The sequence below is a fragment of the Triturus cristatus genome, chromosome 4_2 (genome assembly GCF_964204655.1).
Source record: "Triturus cristatus chromosome 4_2, aTriCri1.1, whole genome shotgun sequence".
In the NCBI taxonomy this organism is placed as follows: Eukaryota; Metazoa; Chordata; class Amphibia; order Caudata; family Salamandridae; genus Triturus; species Triturus cristatus.
This window is the reverse complement of record NC_140586.1, coordinates 107320784-107335885: the sequence shown is the minus strand read 5'-3', so window position 1 is coordinate 107335885 and position 15102 is coordinate 107320784.

Sequence of the window (15102 nt, the reverse complement as noted above, 5' to 3'; positions counted from 1 at the left end):
GGGTTAAATCCATCGTTCTTTTGCCCACTACACCACCCCAGTTTAGACATGGCCATATGCAAATCAGTCTTGACCCTGTGCCTCATGGGAACAGTCCAGCCCAAACTGCCAAGCCATGTCTTCCCTGGACCGGAATCAAGCATCCTAGGACCGGTTTCTGGCTATCAGCCATCATCAGCCAGGATAGCTTGACTCCAGTGGCGTAGTGAGCACGGGTCCCACGTCTGGGAATACCCATCCCACTTAGGGCGAAAAGCGTTACAACAAACAAATGATGGACGGAATGCTGACAATGCAGACATTCTCCCCCAGTCAAGAGATCTGGGTTAAATCCATCGTTCTTTTGCCCACTACACCACCCCAGTTTAGACATGGCCATATGCAAATCAGTCTTGACCCTGTGCCTCATGGGAACAGTCCAGCCCGAACTGGGTCAAGACTGATTTGCATATGGCCATGTCTAAACTGGGGTGGTGTAGTGGGCAAAAGAACGATGGATTTAACCCAGATCTCTTGACTGGGGGAGAATGTATGCATTGTCAGCATTCCGTCCATCATTTGTTTGTTGTAACGCTTTTCACCCTAAGTAGGATGGGTATTCCCAGACGTGGGACCCGTGCTCACTACGCCACTGGAGTCAAGCTATCCTGGCTGATGACGGCTGATAGCCAGAAACCGGTCCTAGGATGCTTGATTCCGGTCCAGGGAAGACATGGCTTGGCAGTTCGGGCTGGACTGTTCCCATGAGGTACAGGGTCAAGACTGATTTGCATATGGCCATGTCTAAACTGGGGTGGTGTAGTGGGCAAAAGAACGATGGATTTAACCCAGATCTCTTGACTGGGGCAGAATGTATGCATTGTCAGCATTCCGTCCATCGTTTGTTTGTTGTAACGCTTTTCGCCCTAAGTGGGATGGGTATTCCCAGACGTGGGACCCGTGCTCACTACGCCACTGGAGTCAAGCTATCCTGGCTGATGACGGCTGATAGCCAGAAACCGGTCCTAGGATGCTTGATTCCGGTCCAGGGAAGACATGGCTTGGCAGTTCGGGCTGGACTGTTCCCATGAGGCACAGGGTCAAGACTGATTTGCATATGGCCATGTCTAAACTGGGGTGGTGTAGTGGGCAAAAGAACGATGGATTTAACCCAGATCTCTTGACTGGGGGAGAATGTATGCATTGTCAGCATTCCGCCCATCATTTGTTTGTTGTAATGCTTTTCGCCCTAAGTGGGATGGGTATTCCCAGACGTGGGACCCGTGCTCACTACGCCACTGGAGTCAAGCTATCCTGGCTGATGACGGCTGATAGCCAGAAACCGGTCCTAGGATGCTTGATTCCGGTCCGGGGAAGACATGGCTTGGCAGTTCGGGCTGGACTGTTCCCATGAGGCACAGGGTCAAGACTGATTTGCATATGGCCATGTCTAAACTGGGGTGGTGTAGTGGGCAAAAGAACGATGGATTTAACCCAGATCTCTTGACTGGGGTAGAATGTATGCATTGTCAGCATTCCGTCCATCATTTGTTTGTTGTAACGCTTCACGTTTTGAAGCGACTCTCAAGCTGCATATGCATGAATACAATAAGTCATGACATATTGCCCTTTATGCTGTGCCAGATTATGGATACATCTTGGAAAATTAATGTGTTTACGTATTCTCTCTTATTTCCCTCTTTTAAGCTTCTTCAGCTCCTTGTACCTTTGCTCTTCCATCCTCTCCCAGTTTGTCAAATTTCTGTGCTGTCTCTGTTGAGCCGCTGCAGTAGCCACTATTGCATCTGCCTTGTCCTGATATTATCTCGGCTAGGCAGAACACACTGCTCCCTCTGCACTAGAAGTGCAGGGAGAGTCCTAGCAGTGCTGGTGGACTGCCGCACTCCCCAAACGTACTTACATTTTGCATCCGGCCCTCTGGAGAAGTCTACTTTGCCGTTGTTTTCCTACAAGTGGAGCATACATTGGGACACAGGTTCAGCACCTCCATCGGCCTGATTTCTCTTCTTTCCAGAGTCTACTCTTTGTGTCACAACGCTTCAAAAAGTTCTTCAATGTGTTTCTACACTCCTGGCCTTTTCTTGGTATTTCCTTGGTTCTATCAGTCAGTCCTATTTCCTGTTCCTTCAACCTCTCTTCTTTCAGGTAACAGTTTTGTTCCACTGCTTCCAGCTACTCCTGTCACTGTCTTTGGACACTTGCTGAAAACATGTATTTTATCTTACGACTACTTCATCTATCCATGAGCCAAGTCAGCTCCAACCAGCCTTGGAACCTCACCAGCTAACTTTAAAGTTTTTTACCTTTGAGCTTTTTTCCTCCCTGGTACTCTGTCTGGAAGACACCTACTGCTAGGCGCTCCTGGGTGTTAGTGTCAACGTGGCACCTGAAAGGAGTTGGCCTTCCTTCTGGTAGGCCAAGGCTGTGAAAACCTGGACATTCAGACCTAGAGGCAGCCTGAGAGACCCTGCTAGGTGTCAGCTCAGTGACACCCTCCCATCTTCCCATCTGCTGTTCTCCTCTCCCAAGATCTGTCTCATCTCTCACACCTCTCATTTGACCTCTCTTCCTCCTGTCCTTTTTCTTTCCGACCTCATCAGTCTCCTTCATATAGTCCTTTTACTTCTCTCCATTTTCATCACTTTTATATCCGTCACCTCTTTCCCTGCCTCTTCTGTCGTTTCCTCACATGTTTTCTATTTCTTTAAGAGCTCTCTTCTCACCTGTCTCCCCTCTCAATTTCAGCGTTCTCTTTCTTGGCTATCTCTCTCTCTGTCACCTCTTTCACCTGCCTCCCACTCTCTCAACTATCATTTTACCTGACTCTCTATCCCTCTTCTCTTTATCTATTTTCCATATCAGCCATCTCTTTCTCAGCTGCCTATATCTCTTTGTCACCTTGTTATGTCTTTGCATGCCCATTAACTTAGCTATCTTTCTTACATCTCTATCATCCTTCTCTCACCTGTCTCCAATGCCTATCCCCTTTCATCTATCTTCCTCTCCAGCTTCCTGCTGTCTTTTTCTCAGTTACCCTTTCTTACTTGTATCTGTCTTTGTCACCTCTAGCCCCCTTTCACACACTCTCACCTCTGTCTCAATTGTCCTCTTTTCCCTAAGTTGTATTTCTCACCTATCTTAGTATCACCTCACTATCTCACATCTCTCTGCTTCTCGATCCCATTTAGCTGTCTGTCTCCTGTGTCTCTTTATCGGCGCTCATTTGCCTCCCCTTTTCTCTCTCAGGTCTCTGTCACCTGTTGATCTCTTAATCTCTTTAACACACACCTGTAGTTTGAGATCTCTGCTTATTATCTATCTTTTACCTCTACCTCTCCCTTCTCTCTCAGATGTCCATTTCTAACCTTTTCCTCTAGCAGCCCGCCATATCTCACTTTTCATCACCTTTGTTTCTTTGTCTCTCGTTCATCTGTCTCCTCACTACATCTCTCTTACCTGTCTTTTTTCTCTCCCTTCTCTAACACTCTCACTTGTCTTCCCCTTGTTTATCTTATTTGTCTTCCACTTCCTCTCTCACAACTGTCCATTTCTCCTCTCACTCTTGTACCCTTGTATTCTCATTTTATCTCCTCTGCCTTTTTCAATCACGTCTCACAACAGGCTCTTATCTCTCTCCTACTGCTATCTCTTTCACCTCACCCTTCCCTACACCTCTCTCTCCATCTCTCACTTCTGTTCCTGCAGTGTTCATTTAGCCCCTCAATTATGTCCTTTCGCCCTCCCCTGGGGGCAAATTATCAAGAAACGGCGTTAAAATTATCACCGCTTTAGTGGCAGACAACTGCCGCTAAAGCGGCGATAATGGGCTTGATAATATGCCCTTGAGAATTCCCATAGAAGCCCATGTTCTGGTGTCAACATGGGCTTCTATTGGAATTCTCCAGGGCATATTATCAAGCCCATTATCGCCGCTTTAGCGGCAGTTTTCTGCCGCTAAAGCTGCGATAATTTTAACGCCGAGCTTGATAATATGCCCCTTGCTTCGCTCTGTTCAGTAGTCTCCTCTCTGCTCACATGCTCAGTTACAGGTATACCCAGTCCACTAGTGTGACCCCTCTCTGCTTGCTTCAATGTTTTTTGCAACATTGTTAACAATACCATGTGCTCAGGGAAGGCCCTGTGCTGGGTCTCCCCACAGGGCAGGCTGTGCCCAGGCGGGGGCTGCTTCTAATGTGCATGCAGAGCCGTACAGGCCTTTTATTCCAGCAGGTATCTTCCTTGTGGGCCGGACCACTCTACAGGTTGGTTTTTAGGGCAGGGGGCTGCTCTTGGTGCATCTGTCATCTCCCTAGCTCCCCCAGTTTAATTGCAGCGGTCACAGGGAAGTTTTAAGAGAGACAGAGGGGGAGAGGGGGGGGGGGGGTAGAGAGAAAATGGTCAGAGAGGGTGAAGAGAGAAAGGAGAGAAAGATAGAATGAATGGATGGAGAGAAAGAATGAATCGATTGAAAGAGAAAATAGCGCAAAGAAGTGAAGTGCTTGGGGTTAGGTTAAGAACTTTAGCCAGGAATGCTTTTAGTTCCTCAGTTCAACTTTGCATGCTGGTGCACAGAGGATCTAGTGATGAATGAGGGTCTCCCTCCGTTCTAGGTTATCCTTGGGGCACCCCCATACCTTTGGGGTGGCACTGGGGCTTGTATGCTTCTGACCCACTCATGCATTCAGTAGTAGTTAATTCAGGTTAACTTAAGAGGCAGCAATGTGGAGAAATGCACCAGCTTTTACCTTAATGTGCCTGACTGGCTCCACTACTGCCTATGGAAGCCGGTCTGATACAATAAACCTATTTACTGCAATAAAAATGTAATTAATCTTCAAACTACCGATGTGCAGACACGTCCAAATGAAAACTGGTGATTTTTGGCCCAAAAACTCCCATTATGCCAAACTGCGTGGTACGAAAATAAGGAAAGAAGCTTCCTTTCAAAATGAGGGCCATGATTTCAAAAACCTCTTGCTCAGCTAACAGGCTTGCTGGGGCGATAAACATGTGGCTTTCAATTTTTCATAAGAACAGATGAATAAAACATTGACGTGCTTCAGAACAAAAAGCTCTTGAGTAAATAAGCAGGAACAATACATCCCTGACGGATGCTGCCCAAATGATGAGCCAGCGGCAGGGTGATCAATATTCATGCGCAAGCCTTGAACCCTCCACACAATCAGAGGACTAGGGATTTTTGTTCACCGTACTAGCGGTAATGCAGTTTGCAGCCCCTTCTGACGACCATTACCAGTCTCGTTTGATTAACAAATGGAGGGCTTGCACCCAATCTCTCCTTTACCACCCTCAAAACATTTTGGCATGATCCCCCAGCAGATCAGCGTTGAACATCTTGGTGGAAGCAGAAAGAACTAAGCAACACATCTATATGACTCCATCTTCGAGTAATCATTAACATTTCTTCAGCTGACCTTGAATCTCGTGTTAAGGGCCACCTCTTGCTGACAGAGATTTGACTAAGAAGCAAAGGCTCACAGAAAATTAAACTGGCAACTTATGAAGCAGTTTTTAGAGTTAACCCCCGCCTAAACCATATGGCACTACTCCTGCCCACCTCTCATCAAAGGTGAACCGAGTTTATTTTGAGATCAAAAGTGTTTTCACCAACCACATGTTGGGCACCTGGTCTAGAGAAACCTTTGCCTTCCTGGTTGCCAAAATCTAGAACAGTTTGCCACAGTCCCTCAACCCCTTCCACATCACCAAAAGTGGGAATTTTTTCTTTCTGAGTTTTCCTTCCTTTCATGGTGGAGAGCCAGGATATAGATGGTCGTGACATGTTTTAATTACTCTGGTGATTTTCAGGAACAAGTGGTCTGGTATTTAAGACTCATTATGTGATGTTTAAGATAAACCTAACGTTTGTGCTCTCTTATCAGTTTCTAAATTCATGGCATCATGTTTTCGCAGATGTCAGAGAAGCAACAGGAATAGGAAAATGTTAACGCTTAACTTTTGTGTGAGCGCAAAGGCAAAACTAGGTGCAAAGTAGGATCTAAGAACTTTAGTGGGCACTGAATTGCATAGTCTATTTGGATGTATAAGCCATAATACTCCATAAAGCTTTGCAGACTCTCTATCAGTATCTAGATGGAAGCCAGAATTGAAACATAGCAATAGTCGCTATGGAAACACAACCTTCAATACGTGCTCTAAAGATGCTCTTTACAAACCACATCATTCCCATAGCAATCCATGCTGCCATGGGTCATTATTTGGAAATGTTGAGAGACTGCTCTTCACTGGCCACATGCACCATAATGCTCTCTTCGCCAACCTGTATACCTTCAGTGGACTTCTGCAGCCCAATAGAAAATGTGTTGCACTGGGCAATCATAATATGAAGGAAAGAACCAAGGGGACCCGAGCAAATTTCAGAAAATACAAAGACGGAGTGACTATAAAAAAAAGTAGTTTTCATGAGGTCTGGTCCAAAGACATCTACATCATCTTGTATGTCTCATGTTTCAAATCCATTCCAATAAAAACGGACCTACCAACTAAAACAATAATGTCACAGTGTTAGGAGGGAGGTGGGCCTTGGAGGGAGCAGGGCCTCATGCCGAGCAGTACCAGAGGCACTTTTGCCCCTGCCCCTAAACCCCTCCTCCAAAAAATGAATAAAAGCGTGCTGAGGCTGGTGTCTATGTCCTGGGGTGTTTTCACATCCCTTAATGGACGTTGGCAGTTCAAAGCCTCTGAAAACAAGCTGGAAATCCACTGTGTACAGATGTTTTAAGCTGGTTTTCCCTGCCGCCGTATAATTTTAGCTCTTCATCGGGTGACTGTGTGAAGGGAGCCAATATCATGTGTAAGACGGCGGCACAGTGTGAGATGGCAGGTTTGTAAAAATAAATGAATGCATACGGACATACATACATACATACATAGAAGGGCTTCCAAATGAGTACTTTTCATCCATTGGTCTCTTCAAGTGTCATTCACATTGGGGGGCTTATTTACAAACCCATTGCGCCACCAGTGCATTGCTTATTTTAATGCACGGGCGGCGCAGTGTGCCTGCTCATGTTCACAAGGCCATGTTTAGCCACCCTGCTTGGCTATTAATGTCCTTGTAAATATGGCCCCCTTTCACGCATTATTTTGATTGAAAGGGGCATTCCATGGATGTTGCTGTGGGTGGTCCCACGCAACATCGATGAAATCAGACGCTTACCCAGATTTACAAGGACTTGTAAACCTTGGAATGCGGCAGAATCCTATGCCTTCCCAGGGGAGGTGGAGATAGAGGTGCAACGAGGAGAAATACCTTTATTTATCCTTGTTTTTCTATGTGTTCTGCAGCACACATAGAAAGAGGAAAACATCTCTTGTGATTTTGTGCAGAAAGGTGTTCCTTCCTGCGGTAAACAACCATTACAACGCAGTCATTACAACACAGCTGCCTTTAAATCACATGCCATCACAACGCATGCCATTACAACGCATGCCATTACAATGCATGCCATTACAACGCATTATAAGGTAATGGGGATTTTTTAGTTTTAGGGTGGGTATGGGTTTTGGAGTACATGGGGACAGTATTTGTTACCCCTACACTATTCAACACTTACCCTACTGTTGCACTCACTGGAGTGAGAATAGTAATTTTTACCCCTAAACTACCCAACACTTACCCTACTGTTGCACTCACTGGAGTGGGAATAGTAATTTTTACCCCTACACTACCCAACACTTACCCTACTGTTGCACTCACTGGAGTGAGAATAGTAATTTTTACCCCTACACTACCCAACACTTACCCTACTGTTGCACTCACTGGAGTGGGAATAGTACTTTTTACCCCACACTATCCAACATTTCCCCCACTCTTGCCCTAAAAGTATTATGCGTTATTTTGGTATGCGTTGTAATGGAATGCATTGTAAATGTAGTTTCTAAAAATGCATTGTGATGGCATGCGTTGTAAAATTATGCGTTGTAATGGATGCAGCAATCTAAAATCTGCGTTGTAAAGGCATGTGTTGTACTTGTTTGCGTTATAACGTCATATATTCCTTCCTGCACAAAAACAATAACCCCTACAATGCAGACACCTATGCACCATCGCACAAGGGTGCCTGTGTTGGCGCATGGCATCCCATCGTGCGCCAGTGCAGGCGAAAAGGATAGGAATGCGCATTCCTGCCCTTTTCTTTTCATGCAGGGCAGCGCAGCAAGACTCCTTGTGGCACTGCTCTGGCCCAAAAAGTCGTAAATGAGGACCTTTCCTTCTTCCCACCACAGTATACAGCATGGCCCAGTGCATTGTCCCACTTCAGCAGTTAACTCTCTTGCACCGCGAGTGACTGTTAAGTTAAGCTTATTATAATCCTGCAAAATCAATAAAAATCATGGCATGTAAAAGAGGTCATATACATTCTTTAGAATAAAACAATGTTGGTGTATTATTCTCATTACGGAGATTCCGGCCCGAGTGCAAAGACTACCCCACGACTGCGGGGCCTCTGCCAAGGGTGTAGAGGCCCTTAGTGAATCAGATCCTACATTTTTGAGTAAAATGTGGCTAAATGGGATTGTATTTTCAGCTCTGTATTGGACTGGATTACCATCTAAGCGTGGAGTCCCAGAAAAATTCCATTTTGTCCCAGATCCTAGACAAATAAGAGGTGCTCTTATTAACAGCCCTTTTTGAAAGTGAGTGAGTTGAAGATTCCAGACTGAATTTTGAATGATCGCATGCGCACGTCTGCCTGAAAAGGAGGGTCCTTTATTGCAAGGGCCGGTGTGTCTGGGCTGCTTGACCACTCTTTAAATTTCGATTTTAGGTCTCGGCCTGGCGAAAGCAGCGCATGCGCTGTTTCGCCATGCTGAGGGGCTTTTGGAATCAGTACGATTCCGATGTGCATGCCGTGGGACAGAAGGGACAGAAGATGTGCACGCGCAGACTGGAGGCTTCAAGGCGGCGTGACACTAGGCACTTTTTTGGGGGAATTTTTTGGGGGGAGAAAGCACGGCGTTTCTTGTTTTCAATGCATTGAACATTTCAAAATTGTCGTCTAGCCGTCATTCTGGCTTTTGGCCTCTGGGCGGCGCCAAAACAATCACCTGCAAACATTTGAGGCGTAGCACTCTGCCCCAGTGTCCAGCTAGAAACCCGAGGTCTTCTACTTGTCGCATTTATTTATCCCTCGTATTCACGAGAACAGAACAGGCGAGTGATCTTGCTCGTAGCCCCCCCCCCCCCCCGGCATGGACCACTCTTTCCTTTCACACTGGGCTCACGCAAAATCATCTCAGTTTCTGGTAGGCACTCCAGGACTTTTCGATTCAATCCTGTGGATGGATCCAGTATCCTGCTTTTTGGGTAATCGCTTTGCGGTTTAATACCTCTAGGAAGCCCCTAGCAGGAATCGCAGTGGCGCTTAAAAATAAAAAATTAGGCAAATAACCTAAATAATGTTTTCCTGCGGTGCTGTCATCGTGCTATCATATCTGCCGCTGACCACGGACCCCGCAGGGGGCCACTCGGCGGTCGGCGCCTTAGTGGCCCCGGGGCCCCGGTCACCCCTCCCCACTCTCTCCTTTGGGGGGGGGGCAGGGACTCAGATTGGTGCCCCCCCCCCTTCCGTGTCAGGGCCGGAAGTGACGCGGAATACGCGTCACTTCCGGGCCCAGGTGTGAGGGGGAGGCTATTTAGCCTTCCCCCACCCTCACTGGCGACCTCTTTGTCGCCCACCTCGCCTTACCTCGCTGCATCGGTCCGTCGTCCGCTCCGTCCTCGTGCGCCTCCGGCCCCCGTGGCACTGCTGATTGTCGTCGCCTCCACGCTTCTTGTTCTGGTGAGTCTTGCTGTACCCACTCCGCCCCGGCCCTGTCCCTGGGCAGTACCAGGTCGACGGGGCCCTGTGGCGAGGATCGCCACGGGCGGAGGGGACGCAAGATGGGGGCATGGGGGGTTGGGGAGGCGGGGTTGGGCTAAAGAGCATGCTGTTTTGATTTCGCCCGGACCGTTGCGGAGGTTGGGGAGTGCGGGCCAAGCATGGCTGATGCCATTGAGTTGCGGCCCCGGCCCCTGGTGTCGATGGTTGGGCCCTGCGGCCTGCCTGCTCCTGGGCGCTGCGACAATTCCTTCGGGTCGTGTGCCCGCTGGATAAGGAACAATGATAAGGAATCTGATTGCAAGGACTGAGGCGCAGGTCCTCAAACACAATCCGGTCGGGGTTTTCGAGTCGCGGGGCCGTGTCCGCAATCTTGGATTTCGGGGTAAATCACTTAATCTCCCCATGTTTAAAGATGTATGTAATATACGTTACGCCGCTACTTCGCGCCCATAACTGCGGCCTGTTTTCCCGCTACATAACGAATACAGGCATGCCCAGGTTAGCGATCTCAAGCGGCGTGGTGCGTTTGAATCCTGGGCCCGCGTCCGCATTCTGTGATAGGGGGATTAATCCCGTGCCTAAATATTAATTTAATGACGGTGCTGCGCGCTACAATGTCTTCGGGTCGCGCGGTTGCTCGATAACGAATACAGACTTAGAGAGCAAACCTTCACAAGGGCCTGGGTCATGTCCTCAATCCGGGGGGCGGGGTTTTCGAGCTCGGGCCCGCGGCCGCATCGTGCCTTGTAGGAGAGCGATTGTGGTCTGATAATGTAACCGGTGCTCATTTACTTCGCGCTGTACAAACCTGCATTGAATGAATATGGTAACCGATGCTCATGTAAAGCTCCGTCATACCTTCGCGCAGTACAAACCTACATGAAATAAATATTTTGATGGCTGCTCATGTAAGCTTGTAACTGATGCTCATGTAAAGCGCCGTCATACCTTCGCGCTATTCAAACGTACATGAAATAAATAATATTGGGGGGGGATAGGCACTCCTGCTCCCCCCCCCCTCCTCACAATTACAACAGCGCTTTAACCAGCGCTCACGTTAAGCACTCCCATTACCTTCGGGTTGGTCCAATGCTACACAGGGAGGCGCTTCTAGTGCGGGGGCTGCATGGTCGTGAATTGGCGCCGCTACATCTAGGCGGGTGGCGCCGGCTAAATTAGCATCCTCCAAGGCCGCAGTGCCGTACCAGGTGCCGCGGCTGGGGGGTCGTGGGGGTAGAGGCGGGCGAGGCGGTATATTGTAAGAAGTGATATGTATGACCGCCCGTTGGGCTCCCGTCTCTGTGCTACCCCCCCCCCCCCAGTGTACAGTCGCGCATGTGTTCTGGTTGCCCCGTTCTCTGGTGCAGGAATACAGGGGGCGAGCCGCGAGGTCGCGTCCACATTCTGTGATTCGGGGCAAATCACTTAATCTCCCCGTGCCTAAATGTGTATGTAAATACGGTGATACGGGCTCCAATACCATCGGGTCGAGTTCGCGCTGGATAAAGAATATAGGCATAAAGAGCGAAACGTATACAAGGACCGAGGCTCAGGTCCTCAATCTGGTTGGTGTTTCGCGTCTCGGGGCCGCGGCCGCATTCTGTGATTCGGGCCAAATCACTTAATCTCCCCGTGCCTAAATATGTATGTAAATACGGTGCTACGCGCTCCAATACCTTCGGGTCGAGTTCGCGCTAGATAAAGAAGATATGCATAAAGAGCTATATGTAGTCAAGGACCGAGGCTGAGGTCCTCGATCTCAATCTGGTTGGTGTTTTAGAGTCTCGGGGCCGCGTCCACTGCCCCCACAGCGCCCAGACCAGACCCCCCGTGGTGGGAAGCAGTGAGGTGCACAGCGGCTCCCGCGCTGCTCCTAATCCGTCTCCGGTACGCCACTGCCCCCGACCCCACTCCACTCCAAGGTAACAGGATAACCCCTACTTTGCGGAGAGAGGTCCTCAGTAGAGCACTCCAATATCTTCGGGTCCATTTCGCGCTTTTTAAGCATGCACAATAAGAACCCTCCTGTCACCTTGTCAAAGAAAAGGGCAGGATTTGCTGGCTGCGGGCCTCTTTGGGATAGGGATCTGCGCCAGGGTTGATTCCAGGGTCGCGGTGGCGGCCCGCACCGCGGTTCTCTGCAGCTCGATTCCAGTGCTGCGCGAGACAACCCTCTCCCTCGCGATATGTTCTACCTGGCTGGGCCTCTGGCGCGATGCAGGCGGCAGCTGCCAGGCACCATTTCCAGTTAAATTAATTCGCTGCGTCTTTCAGTTACTGTGGGGATGTCCAGCAAAGCACCATATCTTCCGGTTCTGGCCATGGGCGAGGTGTGGGTCATGATGTCCTGATTCCTGTATCAGGAGCCCGTTTGACCATGAGTCAGCGTTGTTGAGGCCCCGTCTATAAAGAGGCAAGCTGTGGAACATCTATTTTCGGCAGTGATTAGACTATCCCCTGCCCAAGCGTCGCAGCAGCGTGATGCCATACAGTCACTGTGGCCTAATGTGGAGCGGTGTGGTGCGGTGGCCTTGGCACCCGACTTTGGAGCACAAAGCTCACGGTTCGATCCCCGGTGACACCCTCAGCCCCATGTGACTTTGGACAAGGCCTCCAATTCCTCAGTGGCCCCCGGCGCCTTGAGACCCGTAAGGGGGGAATAGTTCGTATTCGGTCCGGCTTCGCGAGCAGAGTAAATTAAGGGGGGGGCGGCCGGCTAAGAAGCCGCATACCCTGTGCCGTGGGAGCCGGTTGGAGATTAGCGTGGGTTCACGGCCCCAATACACCAGCACTGCACGGCTGGGAGCTGCCTGGGTCCCCGCTGATCGCGGGAGGTGCAACACCTGTGGCGCTCCCTGGTTAAGGTTATCGCCCCCCGTCGGCTACGCTGCCGTTGAGGGTGGGGGGGCATGCAGTGGGCTGCGTGCGGCTGGCGCAATGGACCTGGCACGGGGATCGTTTAGTATGATACGAATCTTGTAAGCTCCCCGTGCTTGAATGTGTAATGTAAATAAGGTGCTCAGGTAAAGCGCTCCAACACCTTCAGGTCAGTTCGCGCTATATAATTCTGCAACATGTATTGCTGACTTCCAATATATGGCAGATAAATGACACAAGTGCGTGCACTGTTCACATACGCGATCATGGGCATTAATAAACCCCTCGCACCTCAATGGAAAATCTGGTGCGGTGCTCGCGTGATCCGGTTTTGGGGATCGGGTAATATGATACGAATTTCTTAAGCACCCCCTGCGTGAGGATGTAATGTAAATACGGTGCTCATGTAAAGTGCTCCAAATGCCTTATTGTCGAGTTCGCACTATATAAATATGCATCATGTAATTCCAGGCTTCCGATGAGGCAGATACATGATACCAGTACATGCACTGTTCACATCAGGCGATTACGGATATTACTAATCCCCCCACGCACCTCAAGGCTTAATCTGGTGCGGTGCTCGCGTGACCTGGAATGGGGATCGTGTTCTATGGTACGTATCTCTCACGCCCCCCGTGCCTGTATTTGTAACGTAAAGACATTACTCATGTGAAGCGGTGCAATACCTTTGGCGTCTGGTTCGCGCTATACAATATGCAACGTGTATGTGCTGGCTTGCTATAAGGCAGATACTTGATACAAGCGCAGGCATAGTTCGCACATTTTGCTCCGATACCTTCGGGTCGATTTCACGCTAGATAAATATGCAGCATGTATTGCTGGCTTCCTATAATGCAGACACATGATACAAGTGCACGTATTATTCACAAGAATTGCTTGTGCCCACATTCGCGCGCAGTAGATGATTACGGGCATTACGACACCCCCTGCACCCGAATGGGTTATTCAGTCGGTGCTTGTGTCCGGCGCTCGATTAATTTCGCGCACATTACGGTTTGAGCTAATCACTAATCGACCGTGCCCGAATAGGTATGTTAATACCTATGGCTCATGTACTGCACTCCAACACCTTCGGGCGGGTCACGCTGGGACTCTGGGCAGATAATTTAATATCCACGTGCCCGATGATGCATGTATATACAGTGCTCATGAACGGCGCGCCATTACCTTCGGATCGAGTTCACGCTGGGTTGCGATGCTGGGTAAATCAATGAATATCGCCGTGCCCGAATATGTATGCGAGCTGCTGGACCTGGTATGCCGGGGTTCCCGAGGGTGGTGGACCTGGCGGCTCATGATCTCACTCCCGTGCCCGAATATGTGTGTAAATATGTTGCTCATGCACAGTGTTGCCATAACTTCGGGTCGAGTTCGCGCGTCATAAAAGTGCTACTTACAGCAAGGGTCGCGCAGTCCGATCCCGACCACACGTGACCACGTGTCGCTCGTCTCCAACCTTTTGCTGAAAGGGGGCTTGGGTCGTTTGTCATTGTTGTTTTTGTCTCGACACCCACCCCCCATTCCTTACGGCCTCGCCCTCCCAGGTGCATCAGTCCTTGGGCAGGGCGGACCATGGGGAGATAGTCCTAACGTAGAACGGTCATTGCCATGTTAGTGACAGTTACACACGGGTCGCTGCCGACAGTCTAAAAGAGGTATGCTTAAGCCTGCAACTCGGCCCCGCCAACATGCTTATGTGGGCAGCCTTCAACGGTCACTGATATGGGGAACTCACACATATCTAACTGTAACCTAGACACCCGGGTGGGTGCCTAGTCGGGCAGGGCTACGCAACCAAGATAGGATGGTAGTTATTATCTAATGCTAAAGGAAGTCTGGTTTGAGCCACTAGATGGGTTAGATATGGGTGCAGCTCAGTGCCCCAATCGCATTGAATACGGGGACGCACTGACATAGCGGCAAAGAATAAGTGGTCACCACATAGCGCATCACTAGGGCCTAAATCATGGCACAAGGTTACCAGCGTGATTGTCCAAGTGGTTGCGGGTGCGCCGCTCGCGAGCGGATGGCAACCCGTGGTTTACCTCTGTCTCAAATCGACCGATAGTTCATGGTTAAGCCGATTAGCCTGCAGAACACTGAGCGGGGCACCATAACCAAGAGTTAGGCCTGCAGGAGGAGTAGCTGAAAAAACCATATAGGAATAGGTCCAGATGTACTTTGGGGGGCATTCCCATGCAACCAAAGACAGATTTCGGGTTGCTTCAATGAAGACCTTCCACCCGGTTTGTGGGTGGTATAGTTGTTATATAGCAAGTGTGCGGTCGTTCAAAGTTTGGTAAAGACCACGTAGAGCCCCAGGGCGTCAGGGCTT